At 41.6% G+C, this 14,519-nt stretch overlaps 1 pseudogene; it reads right to left on the bottom strand.

Moving 5' to 3' along the window:
- Nucleotides 1–4,634: 4,634 nt before the first annotated feature.
- On the bottom strand, nt 4,635–5,540 carry LOC102743107 (large ribosomal subunit protein eL8 pseudogene; annotated as a pseudogene).
- Between the last annotated feature and the right edge of the window lie 8,979 nt (nt 5,541–14,519).

The following is a 14,519-nucleotide window of genomic DNA, read 5'->3' as shown; positions in this document are numbered from 1 at the left end:
ATTTTGAGATGTAGGTTCTATCTAGTAATCCACGTCCGATTCTTGGATTAAGTTAGAGCAGCTGAAAATTATACACTGACCCTAGGCTCTGTTGGCTTACAACAGGGTTACTTTTACTGAGAAAGCTTCGGTGTCCCGTCCTCAGTTTTCACCGAAAGATGCAAGAAACAATTTACTATCACACTTTCATAGGCATATCATTGAGACAAAAGTCTTCACAGCATAGCAGGGTGGCCTATGTGAAGCCTCAAGGAAAATTATTTTCAGTACTACATACCTAGGAAGGCTTCTCTTCCCTTAAAGAGTTGCTCTCCTCTCTTATCACAAGGGAATATCATATAACAATTTTGTGTCACAACAGCTAAGACTTTGTCCGAACTATTATATTCCTAGCACCTAGAACAACGGCTGGCTCCTAGTAGATACTAACAAAATAAATACTTGTTGAATTGAATCGAATCGAATGCTTCCTTTTCACTTTGGCTGCCAACAATATTGGAGACAAATTCGTACCTCAACTTTGACACCATGGAGATCTTACGACTTACGTATATGCGCACTCACTCCTTTGTGAGTTTTGACAAAATCTATGCTGATTTGTGTGCTTCTGGGTTTTTATGTGGCCAACTTATATATGTGATGGTGTCTATATAAACAAACATCACCGACAACTATTATGTGTATAATACATAATATTTTGAAATCATTTTCATGTGTATAACTTTTTCTCCTCACAAGAAGTTGATATAAAAAAATTAGAGAGTTTTCATGATTTACCCAGTTCAGACTAATATTTTCTGCCTGTATGACTCCTATTCCTTGCATTATGCTGGGGTTGACAATTACAGACCATGGGCCATATCCTGTTTTTGTGTGGCCCGTGAGCCATACAAAACACTTTTAAAGGATTAAAAAGAATTCGAGGGAGACTAGTATTTTGTGATGTGTGAAAATTGTAAGAAACTTAAAACTTCGGTATTCATAACTGAAGTTTTATTGGAGAATGACCACACCCATTTGTTTACATATTGTCTATGGCTACTTCCAAGCTACAATTACAGAGGTGAGTAGTTGCTACAGAGGCCAGAAACCCTATGTGTGGCCTGCAAAACCTAAAACGTTTACATTGGGAACTGTACAGAAAACTGGCCAACCCCTGCATTTTACCTCCTGCTTCAACCAACCTTCTTGTTGGGAAAATTCTGACTTGCAAAAGAGGAGTGGCAGGCATAGTGGTTATCCGTGAAGTAGAATATTTACCCGGATTTTAGATAAGCTGCATAAATAAATCTCTGCTCAAGTGTAAACTAATTCTGCTGGGTTTTTTTTAAAATTAAACTTAACTGTTCCTTGATATTTCTGTTCAATTTATTGTGCTTGCCAAAACTGAAGCAATTTCATATTTCTATTGCTATTAAGCCATTTTTCAAATAAATAGACATTCCTTTTAATCTTAGTGGGTCTATACTTTGGTATTTCCTCTGGGGATGGTCTAGTTTCTATAACTTGACCTAATGTGTAAAGATAATAATATTATGCTTTAAGCTAGAATTATGCCCAGTCTACCCTTCACATCAGGTCTATGGAGAGTAAGGAGGCTTGGAGGGTCTGAATAGGGTTTTTCTCACCTTGCAATGTAGGGTTTCTGTTTCTTGAGCCTTGCAGTGTAGTTTCAACCTCATCATAGGGATGGAGGGAAAGAGGGGTAAATGGAGGAGTATAGACAGAGGGAGTAAGACTAAAGAAAAAGGTGGAGATGGTTAGAGGGAGTTGAACAAGTGATATCCAACTCGTCTTCATAAATTCCTGTGGAAGTCTGGAGCTCTGGCTTTTACAACTGGAAATAAACTGGGTCAAGCAGTAAGTGTTAACTCAAGGTCACGATCTGCCCCGCTGCTCCTGAGCTCTTGGTTTCTACAGGCTATCCCTCTGCTGTGTGTGTCTGTCCTGAAATTCATAATCCTCTCAAGCCTTCAGGATGGGCTGAGGACTTGGATGAAATCATTACAAGAACAGCATAAGCCTGTGGCTATAGAGTATTTGTTTCCCTACAAATATTGTGGAAACTTAGCCTCCCAAGTCTGCTGCTGACAGAGAGCTGGAGACTGCAGTGTCTGTCTAATTATGCTCCAGACCTGTCTTCTGAATCATTTCCCCCTCTCCACTCTCCATTTCGTGTTAAAGCATATTATGACAATGCCTCCTGATGCAATCATCTGGAGTATTCTCAAGAAAAATCACTCAGTGATCTGGGAAGATCTGCTATGGTACTGAACAAGATACTTAACCATGTGAAATCACAACCAAAATGGTTGCATCAGAACAGGAAAGTTAGCACCTGTCTACGTTTTTCCTGTGTATTTTCCTGTGCTCTGCCATAAAGGTTCATCTTGTTATTCTAGTCTGAAAAAGAAGGAATGGCGGTGGGGGGAGGCAGAATTTTTAAATTAGTTTTGGGTAATTTTGCCTTGAAAGAGTTTCCGGATCTAACATTATTCTGGAGGAGCCAGCCTGGGTGTGGTCGAGCTTCAGGGGCCTCATCCGCCCCACCCCTGACTGCCCTCTCATTCCCATTTGGGGGTCTGGCTGCCATATTTTACTGGTTCTCATCCTTTCATGCCAACATAATACTGTCACAAAATTGCTAAAAATGTGCCTCTTGTGGACAATGTGCTGGGGGGCGGGACGGGGAGAAACAATTCGCCCTGCCCTCCCCTCCTGCGAAGCATCTGCTCAGCACGCAGTCAAATCATCCCACTGTCTGAGCACCCTTGCCTACATGGTGGCCATGAACCTGTCGCCTTTGTTCCTTATGCCATGAGTGACTGTCAACAGGGAGACATGGATGGTGGGAGGAAAAAGAAAAGATGGAAATGAACATTTATCAAGTATTTCCTAAGCTGTGTGCTTTAAGTGCATTTTTTACTTGATTTCAGAACAAGTTACAAATGTGATTAGCCCCTTGGAAATAGCCCTAGTGGATATTCTTCCTCTTCACACTTTATAGATGATACAAACTACTTCTCAGAGCGGTTAAGCACCTTGCCAAAACCACATGCGAGTGAGTGGGCAGCATGTTTGTCTAAATTCAGTGTCTGTTTCCACCAGACCGCACACACTCACAGACCCATGAGCAGCCAAGGAAAGGCACCTCCACCTTCTCTGAGAACAATAGTAGTAAATACATTGCTGGGTTGCTGTCATAGATTATCCAGAATTTGTGTATATGCTCCTTTGTAGGGAAATGGTATTAGTGTTTCTATCTTTTTCTTGTTCTGTACGGATTTAGGGAGAGTCCAAGTTTTGTTTTGTTTTGTTTTCAGTCATAAGTAAGTCCTGCCCTGTTACAGCACTATTTGTGCATTACATTGCCTATTTATTAGTATGCATCAACCAGAACTTTGTACTGTACAGACCTTTGTCCCTATGTATCTGGAATATGTGTCTTGAGTTTTCCAGATTGGCTTTTCTTACTTCTTCCCAGAGCTTCTGTTTATTGCTTCAGGTGCAAGCCTCAGAGCTTCTCCCCCAGTTCTATCTATTTCATCCTCCTGACAGACTGTCTATGGGGCCCAGGGCGTATGCTCCTTCCTAATACAAGGAAGAAAGCATGAAAGCAAGAAAGGATAAAGGAAGGAAACGGTCTGTTCACTGGCAGAATAAAAAAGGAAGCACAGATTGTGGTAAGAAGGAACACATCTGTATTTCAGAGTAGTCTTTGAAGCTTAGACGTGAAGGCTGGTTATTATGAACTCAGCGCGAGGTTACTTTCCTTCTATCATCTTACACGGAGATTTAGGTAACCCCCAATGGCCACCTCTTTTTTGGTGGTTGGCTTATTTCTTCTTTATCTGTGGTAATTAAATATGCCATTTGAGTAAATCCCTCAACTGAGCTTAAAAATTGATGACCAATAAAAGTGATCCAGCACCTGACTGATCACTAACCAGTAATCTCATTACTGTTCTGGATTAAATTATGTAATTAGTTCACATTACACATGGTTCAAAGCAATGGAGCCTAGAGCAATTTACATTCTCATGTGCTTTTTAAAGAATGGCCCCCCAATGTTTATAAACACATCAAACAAATTAAATAGTGGGATATCAAAAGGCCTTTCAGTCTTCATTCTGGAACAGGTAAAAAAATTCAACAATCCCTTGGGAGAAGTAGTATACCTTTTGTGACTGTCCTTTTGGGGATTACATAGACAATGGGCTTGTGTATCTTCGTCACATGCTTTCCAGGTGAAGTGTGCTTCTCTAGCCCACGTCATGTCATTTCTGCTGAAGTCACTTCTCTGCCTATTGTCACAGAATTCCGCAGTGGTGTGTTTCCATGATGGACAACTTCATTTGATTGAATCAGTTTTAGCCAATACACTCAAACTTAGAAACATTTTTTCTTTTTGTTGTTGTTGTTGTAGAAAATATGTACTGGGACTCTTGCAGGAATTTAAGGCTGGTGTTTTGATAACTGTGAACGGTGATGTGCTTCTATCAAGCAGCAGTTGCTTACTTATGGATGTTTGTTTTCTTGTGTCCCAGCCTCCTAACAATTTTAGATAAAATTTCTGCATAGGATATTAATCATGGCTCTTTAATATTTTCCAATGATCCCTCTATGCTGAGGGGTTTTTTTGTTTTGTTTTTGTTTTTTTTTGACACTGGCTGAAAGACAATGTTTTATTACTTTTATGTACAGAAAATTCAACAGCGTCCACTCAGCCCAGTTTGGTGGCCAGTTCTTTAGCCTTTGCCTTTTCCAGCTTGGCGATGCGAGCCACAGACTTCGGACCCAGGACTTTGCCTCCCCAGTGGCGGAGGATCTCATTGTATCTGTCATTGTAATTGGTCCTGATGGCTTCCACCAGCTTTGCCAGAGCTCCTTGGTCTTCCAAACTGACCTGTGTGAAGGTAACAGTGTTGCAGTTCTTCCTGAGGACAGATGCCCCAGCCAGGCCTTCCCCTTGATAATGCAGTAGGGAGGCCCCATCTTACGACACAGGGCAGGCAGGAAAACCACCAGCTCAATGGGATCCACATCATGTGCAATCACTACCAGCTGAGCCTTCTTGTCTTCCACCAAGGTGGTGACAATGTTAACCCCAGCTCGAAGGACAGGTGGCCTCTTAGTGGGGGACATCCCCTTTGCCCACAGCTTTCTTCTTGGTCCGGGCCAACAATCTCTGCTTCTTCTCCTGCTTGGTCTCTGGTCTGTACCTGTGGGCCAGCTTAAGCAGCTGAGTAGCTGTCTGGTGGTCCGAGGCCTGGGTGAACTGGTTAATTGCGGGAGGCACTTTCAGACGTTTATAGAGAATAGCTCTTTGCCGTTGCAGCCAGATGTAGTGGGGCCATTTGACAAAGAGGGAGAGGTCCCTTTTGGGCTGGATGTCCTGTCCGATGCCAAAATTCTTGGGCCTCTTCTCGAACAGGGGGTTGACCACCTTCTTGGCCTCCTTCTTCTTCACGACAGCAGGGGCTGGGGCCACCTTCTTCCCCTTCACCTTCTTCCCTTTCGGCATCTTGGGTTGCTGGAGGAGAGAGCTCTATGCTGAGTTTTAACTGTGGGTTATGGGAGAAAGAATTGAAATAATTTTTTCCCCTTAGAGAGTGTCTTGCCTTTCATTCATTCTGGCTGAGCTCATAGCCCTCACCATGTCGGCCTCTCCTGTTTTCCAGGTCTCTCTCCTTCCTGTGGGAGTAACAATGGCCGATCCACAAGCACAATTGGTTTGTATCGATCAAAGGAAAAGAGGAAAGCGGAGTGTTCTGGGAACTCTCCGTGATCCAGAAAAAGTAACGAGGCATTAAAACAATACAGAAAACAACTCGATGTAATTCATCCTCACTCTTTATTCCACAATCTGAGATACTTTCCACAGTCTGTGAACATTTCCAGGTTTTATCAGTGTTTAGTATAATGTCAAGTCATGCTTCTCTCTATGGCAACATGAGAAAAGAATGCTCCTTCTAAACCTGAAGGATAGAAAAGTCTGCCACGGTAGAGATGTATTATTTATATAGCAATATGTGGAAATGTTTCATTTCTGATAAGTTGCAGTCCCAGATAAGAGAAGTTTTGTATCATTAAACTCCAAAACCTTAGAAAATATATCGGTGTCATATAGAGAGAATTCTAGAAATAACTTTACATTTTTTCAATGACTCAGAGTATCATTATGAATATTAAATCTCTGTACTTTTCTAAAAATAATTCTCTCTTGATGGATTGGTAAGTAGGTCCTATACTAGTAAAGGGTAAAAAAAAAAAAAAGGCTATTTTCTGATAACATACTGGATTAGTTTGCTAGGACTACCATAAAAAAATACCATAGGTTGGGTGGCTTAAATGACAGAAATTTATTTATTTGTACTATCTGGGGCCTGGAAGTCTAAGATCAAGGTGTTGGCAGGTCTTGGTTTCTTCTAAAGCCTCTTCTTGTTTTGCAGATGGCCACCTTCTCCCTCTCTCCTCACCTTATGGACCCTAGACTGGATCATGGCTCAGACTATGACCTCACTTTTACTTAATCTTCTCTTTAAAGGCCCTATCTCCAAATATGGTCACATTCCGAGGTTCTGGGAGTAGAGAGGCTTCAACATATGAATTTTGGAGGGATATTTATCTTTTTACACATACCTACTGTTGAATTCTGACAACTACATTTGTAATTTTGATTCAACTGAGGAAAAGTTGTGAATAACTGAGATGTTAGGAAGAGTTGAAGAGAAAAAATGCCAAATCACGCTTTCTTTTAAGAAAATATTTTTCAGAGTTATTATCTTAGTCTGGTCTTCCCCCAAAATCTGACCCGAAACAAGGTAGTTTATTTGGGAAATGATCTGGGGGAACAGGAGTGAGCGACCGAGACTAGTAGGGAGGGAGAGAAAGCTGACATAGGAGTATGTTCCTGAATCTGCATCACCTTGGGCCACTGGGGCTCAGTCTTGCGGGGACCCTCTGAAAAGCCATGTTCCTCAGAATCTTCTCTTGGGAGGACAAAAGAGAGGAAGAATTACCTACTCACTTCTAATCCCCATTGATTAAGACTTGTCTGTTAATTCCTCACTTCCAAATTGGGCACACATGGGTGTGCCATGCTGAGAAGTCAGGGAGTACCAGAGAATGTGGTGCAGCTGAGGTGAGGGGTTAGCGGGGCTCACCCGTGTGACACTCATGGCCTCCTCAATGGCTGGAGTAACAGGTGGGTAGAGAGGCTATGAAGTAGGCACAGGAAATATCCAAACCCTTGACAAACACCACCTCCCCCCACTACCAGCCAGTATCCTTGTTATTATCAAGATAACTGTCAACATCGTAATATATAGGGACACCTATTGACAAAGACGCTTGAAATCCTTTATCTGCGATTTTGCTTTCAGCAGTTTCAGTTGCTGATGTCTGGAAGCAGGTGATCCTCCTTCTGACGAATCATCAGAAGGCCAATGGTAGCCTAAATCTAGGTCATGGGGCCTCCTAGGCGTTTTATCTTCTCACCTCATCACAAGAAGAAAGGTGAGTAAAGTACAATAAGATATTTTGAGAGAGAGAGAAAGAGCAAGAGAGAGAGCTCATTCATATAATTATTGTTATTTTGTTTTATTTTTTTTTAGAGAGAGAAAGAGCATGAGCAGGGAGGGGCAGAGAGGGAGGGAGAGAGAGAATCCCAAGCAGGCTGCACGCTCAGTGCGGGGCCCGACATGAGACTCAATCCCACGACCCTGAGATCATGACCTGAGTGCAAATAGAGAGTCAGATGCTTAACCGACTGAGCCACCCAGGTGCCCCCTCATATAACTTTTACTACAGTATACAGACGGTCCCTGACTTACGATGGTTTGACTTATGATATTTTGACTTTAGGATGGTGCTAAAGTGATATGCATTCAGTAGAAACCCTGGTCTGAATTTTGAATTTGGGTCTCTTCCCTGGGGCCAGCTGAGCGGCATGACCCTCTCCCATGGAACTGGGAGCAGTAGCTGCAGGGGGCCCCCGCCATCATGGGTGTAAACAACCCACACACTTACAAGCATTCCCTACCCACACAGCCATTCTGTTTTGCACTTTCAGTCCGGTATTCACTAAATCACATGAGCTATTCAACACTTTATTATAAAATAGGCTTTGTGTTAGGTGATTTTACCCAGCTCTAGGCTAATGTAAGTGTTCTGGGCACATTTAAGGTCGGTAAACTAAGCTATGATGTTTGGTAGGTTAGGTGTAGGAAAAGCACTTTTGACTTATGATATTTTCAGCTTATAATGGCTCTGTCAGGACGTAACCATATCATAAGTTGAGGAAGATCTGTATTGTTATAATTGTTTTATTTTATTATTAGATTTTGTTAATCTCTTACTGTGCCTAATTTTTAAATTAAACTTTATCATAGGTATGTATGTATAAGAAAAAACAGTATATATAGGGCTGGCTACTGTCTGTGGTTTCGGGCATCCACTGGGGACCTTGGAACGTATCCCTTGCCAAATGGGAGGGGCCTTCTATATCATTACCACGTGCAGAAACATTGTGCTACAACATTCATTCCTATTCTCTGGAACTCAGAACAAAATTTTATTATTTCAACTTATGTTAGGGGCTTGTATATGATCTATATAATCAATCCGGAATGTCATCCCAACTATAAAATCCATTCACATATTTATTGAGCCTTCACCTTGTGTTAGAACTATGTGAGGTGCAAGACTTTGAAACAGGAAGATCCAGCCCTTGCTTCTAAGGAACTCATGCAGTAACTGTTGGGTTTATTGATTGTGAGCAATAGAAACATGCCAAATATAACTTATGGAAAGAACATGGGAGGATCACAGGCTTGAGAACAGGTGTTGAGAGAGGCAGTGACCAAGGCACCTCCAGACAATAGAAAGAGAAGCATAGCGCGGTTCCATAGCAGGAGCTGGTTGGTTAGCAGCTGCCGCCATGTTGGGTGATGGATCTCTCCAACTGTTTCTTCCCTCCTTTTTTGAGTCAGTCGAGATTCAGAGTCCCAGGAGAGTGCACATAAGGGGCCAAGCTTAGTTTCTAGGCCTGTCTCTTGATTCCGTAAGGTAGACCGGAGACCCGTTTCCTGTGGTCTCCTTTATGAAACAGGAAGACGGTCCCTCCTACCCAAGACTACCCGTGACGTGGGGAAGAAGCAGTTGTAGGCTGGACTGGCTTGTACTGCTTGCTCGTGAGAGCCAACCACTAAATTTTCAGGAAGTTTATAAGCCAGTTGTTAAAAACAGTAATTAATTAAAATTAAATTATATTAACTTGCAATTAAATAAATTATATTGAAACAAAGATAATAAATACTCAAAACTTAACACCTCCTAATGATTTTAGTACATTTTACTATTATTTATGTTCTTAAGGTTATTTACATCTACTGTGGCTGTGGAGTGGAAATATTATACATTGTGCTACTGTGCATCACGTTGGTAGCTTGAAATTGGCCAGGGTGGGTCTGTTTTATGTGGTACACATTCACAAATGCTACAAAGTAGGACTTGATTTGTTATTTTGTTGGTTGTTCAGACTTAAGAAAGTCATGGAGAAATGTAAATAATGCAGATGAAACTTAAAATCGTGTCACATCTTCAGCCATTACATTATGAAGAGCTCAAAAAATTGAGGAAATATTCTCTCAGTATTCAAAAACTATTATAAGATTCAACAAAGAACTCATGTCATCGACAAACAAAGTTCTGACATACATCTCTGTTGTTTTCCTTTACCTTACTCATTTCATACATGAAAACACCAACAACATTGGAGTTGTAACTATACTTTGTCATCACTACAACTTTTGTAGTTTGGCTACAAAAGTTACAAAAACAACAAAAGCATTCTGGGAGAATTCATTGCTGTATGGAGTTTACAATGAAGAGAGAGTATTATATATTTTCTTATTATTTATAGATTGTTACATGTTCTTTATATGAGTAAAATTTATAAAAAATGTAGTTTATGAATAAAATGTATAATAAAATTTATAATAAAATAACATTTATTATTAAAAATACTATTCAAAAAATATTTTTTCTCCACCTGGAGAGCCAGTTTTTAAATATTTATCAGCACACCACTGGGTAAGTAATTCCCGCAAAGGAAATCAAGATGCTGAACAGCCAAAAATATAAATAAAAAGTGTCTCCTAAGATACAGATATATAAGCAGGCAATTAGCACAACACATGGAGCATACATGAGCAATAGAGTTCAAAAAAGAAAACAATGTAAGCATGGAGAAAAGAATGAAGGGATATAAAGGACCGAGTTGTGGGTAAGTTAAAGGGAAGTACATTATTGATCTTGTATGTCAATCATGAAACATGAGACTACATTATAGCCTTTGAAAACGTGGAGCTGAGGTGAGGAAGGGGGATTGACGGGAGTGGCAAATGTTTGGAAGAGGTTTTCAGGTATATTTTAGAGGGTGCTATATCATATTATTTCCTGTAATACCCAGATAGTACTTGGTGTATGGTAGCTTCAGTAAATATTTGGCCATTGGATGGATAAGCTCAGCACTGTGTGTTGCATAGTGACCCTGGCTTTGCTATTTGCTAGCTGAGTGATATCGAGCAAATTAATCTCTCAGTCCCTTAGTTTTCTCATCTGTAAAATGGAGATAATAGTATTAGCTAATTTACTGTGTGGCTTTGAGAACTGAAAATGTTTGGTGCGTGTAAAGCCTTAGAATCAGCACCCATCTTGCTGCTGCTGCTTCCTCGTGCTCCTCCCCCTCGTGCTCCTCCCCCTCGTGCTCCTCCCCCTCGTGCTCCTCCCCCTCGTGCTCCTCCCCCTCGTGCTCCTCCCCCTCGTGCTCCTCCCCCTCGTGCTCCTCCCCCTCGTGCTCCTCCCCCTCGTGCTCTTCTCTTCCCCTTTCTTCATATTATTATTTTAGCTCTGTGTTTTCTTCCCTTACTTACAGGTTGCAGTGATTACTTCTTTTGTTTACCGTGTCTGCCTCTTATAGGACTACTTATCTCCTTCCACCTTTTTGGTGAGAAATTAGAAAATAGCCCTGATGGCAACCAGGCCACAGTATTCTCAATAGAACTCGTGCGTTGCTAGGAACAAGCCATAGACAAGGCCGCCACCTGACCACAGAAATGACTAAACACCCCCCTCTTCTGACTGACGGGGATGATTGCTGCTTCCTTCCCCAACGGCGACTCTCGGCTTGCCTTCCTTCTCCACCTCTCAGACAAAAAGCGCTAGGATTCCCAATCACTGAATTTCCCCTGCTTCTTGACAGCTTCTAATCCAGAACTGGTCCCTGCTTTTTTGACTCCTTAGAATCATCCAGCATAAACTCAAATCCCATAAAAAGCCTTTCTCAACTCCCACTTATGAAGATGCTCCTGTGGTTCCTGTGGGTGCCTTGTCCCTTGCTACAGCGAGCTAAATACACTCACCCATTTTATTTTATTTTTTTTATTTTAATTTTATTTTATTTTTAATTTTAATTTATTTTTATTTTAGCATGCTTCTGGCAATCTGGGTTTGTCAGCCTCAACAGTGGTTATATAAAAAGTCATTGGCTGAAAAGACAGAAAACCAAGTATAATTTGTTAAGAACTGTGTTAAGTGAGAACCAATGTGACTTTTAGTCAGTTGCTAAGGGAAGCAGTATATTGCTAGGGGGTTGAAAGATGAAGATCCACTTGTAACGTATTTGAAACCAAGCCGAATTCTGGAGAATTGAGCTGACGTGTAAATGTGATATTGTTGTTTCTTTCTTTCTTTATTTAGAGGAAAAATCCCAATCATCAGAAATGTTGGATCTACAGTACAAAGGACTTCTTATTTCCTGAACTTATTTTTGAGTAAGTTGCTGATATTATGCGTCAGCACCCCGGAATACTTGAATGTGTTTCCTACAAGAAGGACATAACCATGATACCACCCTCAAAATTAGGAAATTAACATTGATGCCGTATTATCCTGTCATCGTCAGATCACATTTAAGTGATATCCTTTATAGCAAAAGGATGAAGCTCAAAATCACGTTGCATATACTTGTCGTGTCTCTTTAGTCTCCTTCCATCTGGAGCAGTTCCTCATCCTTTCCTTGACTAATGATCCTGACACGTTTGAAGATTTTAAGCCAATTATTTTACGGACTGCCCTTCTATTTAGGTTTGTCTAATATTTCCTTATCTTTAGATTCAGGTTCTGCATCTTGGCAGGAAGGTCTCAAAAGTAATGTTTCATTCCTTTCTTTGCATTTTACCAGGTGGGGCACAATTACATTTTGTCCTATTGCTGGTGGTGTTCGCTTTGATCACTTCGATAAGGTGGTGTCTGTCAGCTTGTCCACTGTGAAGTTACTCTTTGTCCCTTTGCAGTTAAGGTTGTTTTTTTTTTTTTTTCTTGAAAAGATATTTTGAGACTATGTAAAATCCTGTCTCATCATAGTTCCAATGTGTTTGTTCAGTGGATTATTTCTATTAATATGGGCTCATGATTTCCTCTTTAATTTAATGTATTTTTAAAGACTATATTTTTAGAATTGTTTAGGTTCACAGCAAAACTGAAAGGAAGGTACAGAGATATCCTGTATGTCCCTTGCCCCCACACATGCATAATATCCTCAGTTGTCAACATCCCCCCACCGGAGTGGTACATTTGTTAAAATTTTAATTTAATTGGTTATAATCTGCTACTTTGTATATATTTTGACCTTGAAATTATCTCGGACTTGGCCAGTAGGAGCCCCTCCAATCTGGCGTTGGTGTCTTTTGACAAGTCCGCATCATTTTTGGAATACTTCCTCGCTTTCAGACACAATAAAATATTCTAGGCTCATCTTGTACTTTTTCTTCCCCAGCCTTGGAATCAGCTGTTTCTTTAAAGAAGCCCTGTTTCCAGTGGATAAAAGTCCTTAGAAACCAAGGTCTGACTGCTAGGTGTGCATATCACTTTTGCTCTTCTCAGGCCCTTGCGGGGGACAGGGCTGGGAAATATATGTAAACACGCACACCACCCACACACAAGCGCCTCCGCAGTAGTATCCCCTTAGCTATGGTTTCTCTGTCCATGGTGTCGGTTACTATGATCACCCAACCGCGGTCTGGGAGCAGATGATTTTCCTTCTCAATGATCGTCAGGAGGTCAACAGTAACCCGACAACCATGTTACAAGGCCTATGTCATTTTCTCACTTCATCTCGCCACATAGGCATTTTATCATCTCACATGGTTACTGGGAGGGTGAACACGGTACAGAAAAATGTTTTGAGAGAGGAAGAGAGAGATCACATCCACAGAACTTTTATTACAGTATATGGTTATGATTGCCCTATTTTATTATTTGTTATTATTGTTAATCTCTTAAATCCTGATTTAAAAATTAAACTTTATCATACATCTATATGTACAGGAAAAAACAAGGCAGATATAGGTTGTGGTACTATCTGCGGTTTCAGGCATTCCCTGAGGGTCTTGGGACATATCTCCTGTGGATAAGGGGAGACTACTGGATATTTATTTCTCTATCATATAGATAATGCTATAAAGCCCTGAGTTTACACTGACATCTTCAATTCCAATCAGTTAGGGTTTCTTTCCATCTTCGTAACTCCATTCTTTGGCAGTGAAAAACCTGCACCGTTATTTGTAATATACTTAATGTATATTTTATATACCGAAGTATAGAATGTATATAACTCACTCCTCTCACTGATCCTGCCTCCTTGCCTCCCAGGGATATCCTCTTCACTCCGTTTAGGTTTCTTTTTTTTAAAGATTTTATTTATTTATTTGACAGAGAGAGAGAGACAGCGAGAGAGGGAACACAAGCAGGGGGAGTGGGAGAGTGAGAAGCAGGCTTCCCGCCGAGCAGGGAGCCCTATGTGGGGCTCGATCCCAGGACCCTGGGATCATGACCTGAGCCGAAGGCTGACGCTTAACCAACTGAGCCACCCAGGTGCCCCATCCATTTGGGTTTTAGGTCCTCATGCTAGGCACCTTCTTTATTCCAGCTGAGCTCTTATGCCCCACATTGGGCCACTCTCCCACCCAGGAACCTTCCTTTCCCGGGCTCTGACACCCTACACTGAATCACCTTCACACCCAGACATCCACCTCACCCAGCCTGGGCTCCAATTCCCCACACCAAGCACCTTCCCTTTACAGATGCCCTCCTCATTCTGCTTGGGCTTTGACCCCCTGTGCCAGGCCCCTCCTTCATGGGTGTCATCCTTACCCTCCTCAGCTATGATATCCCGCACTGGGCTGTGTCTCTGTGGAAATACTCAGGCTCTGACACCTTATGCCAGGCTGCCCCCTACATGGATGTCTTCTTACCTTTCCAGAGCACTGACATCCCACCCTGGGCTGCCTCTCTGAGAGGACACTCATCTCACACTGATCTTGCTCCAAAATCCCACTCTGGATCCCCACTGCTGTCCTATGCTGAGTGGGGGACACCTACCACACTCAGCTGCACTGATTGTCTATGGCCGATATGTCCAAGTAAGTGAATGGAGGAGGAAGAGGGCTGTGGGT

This window comes from Leptonychotes weddellii, chromosome 2 (assembly GCF_054177405.1).
Source record: "Leptonychotes weddellii isolate Sample4059 chromosome 2, ASM5417740v2, whole genome shotgun sequence".
NCBI lineage: Eukaryota > Metazoa > Chordata > Mammalia > Carnivora > Phocidae > Leptonychotes > Leptonychotes weddellii.
The sequence above is the reverse complement of the archived record's forward strand: the minus strand, read 5'-3'. Positions and strand labels throughout refer to the sequence as shown.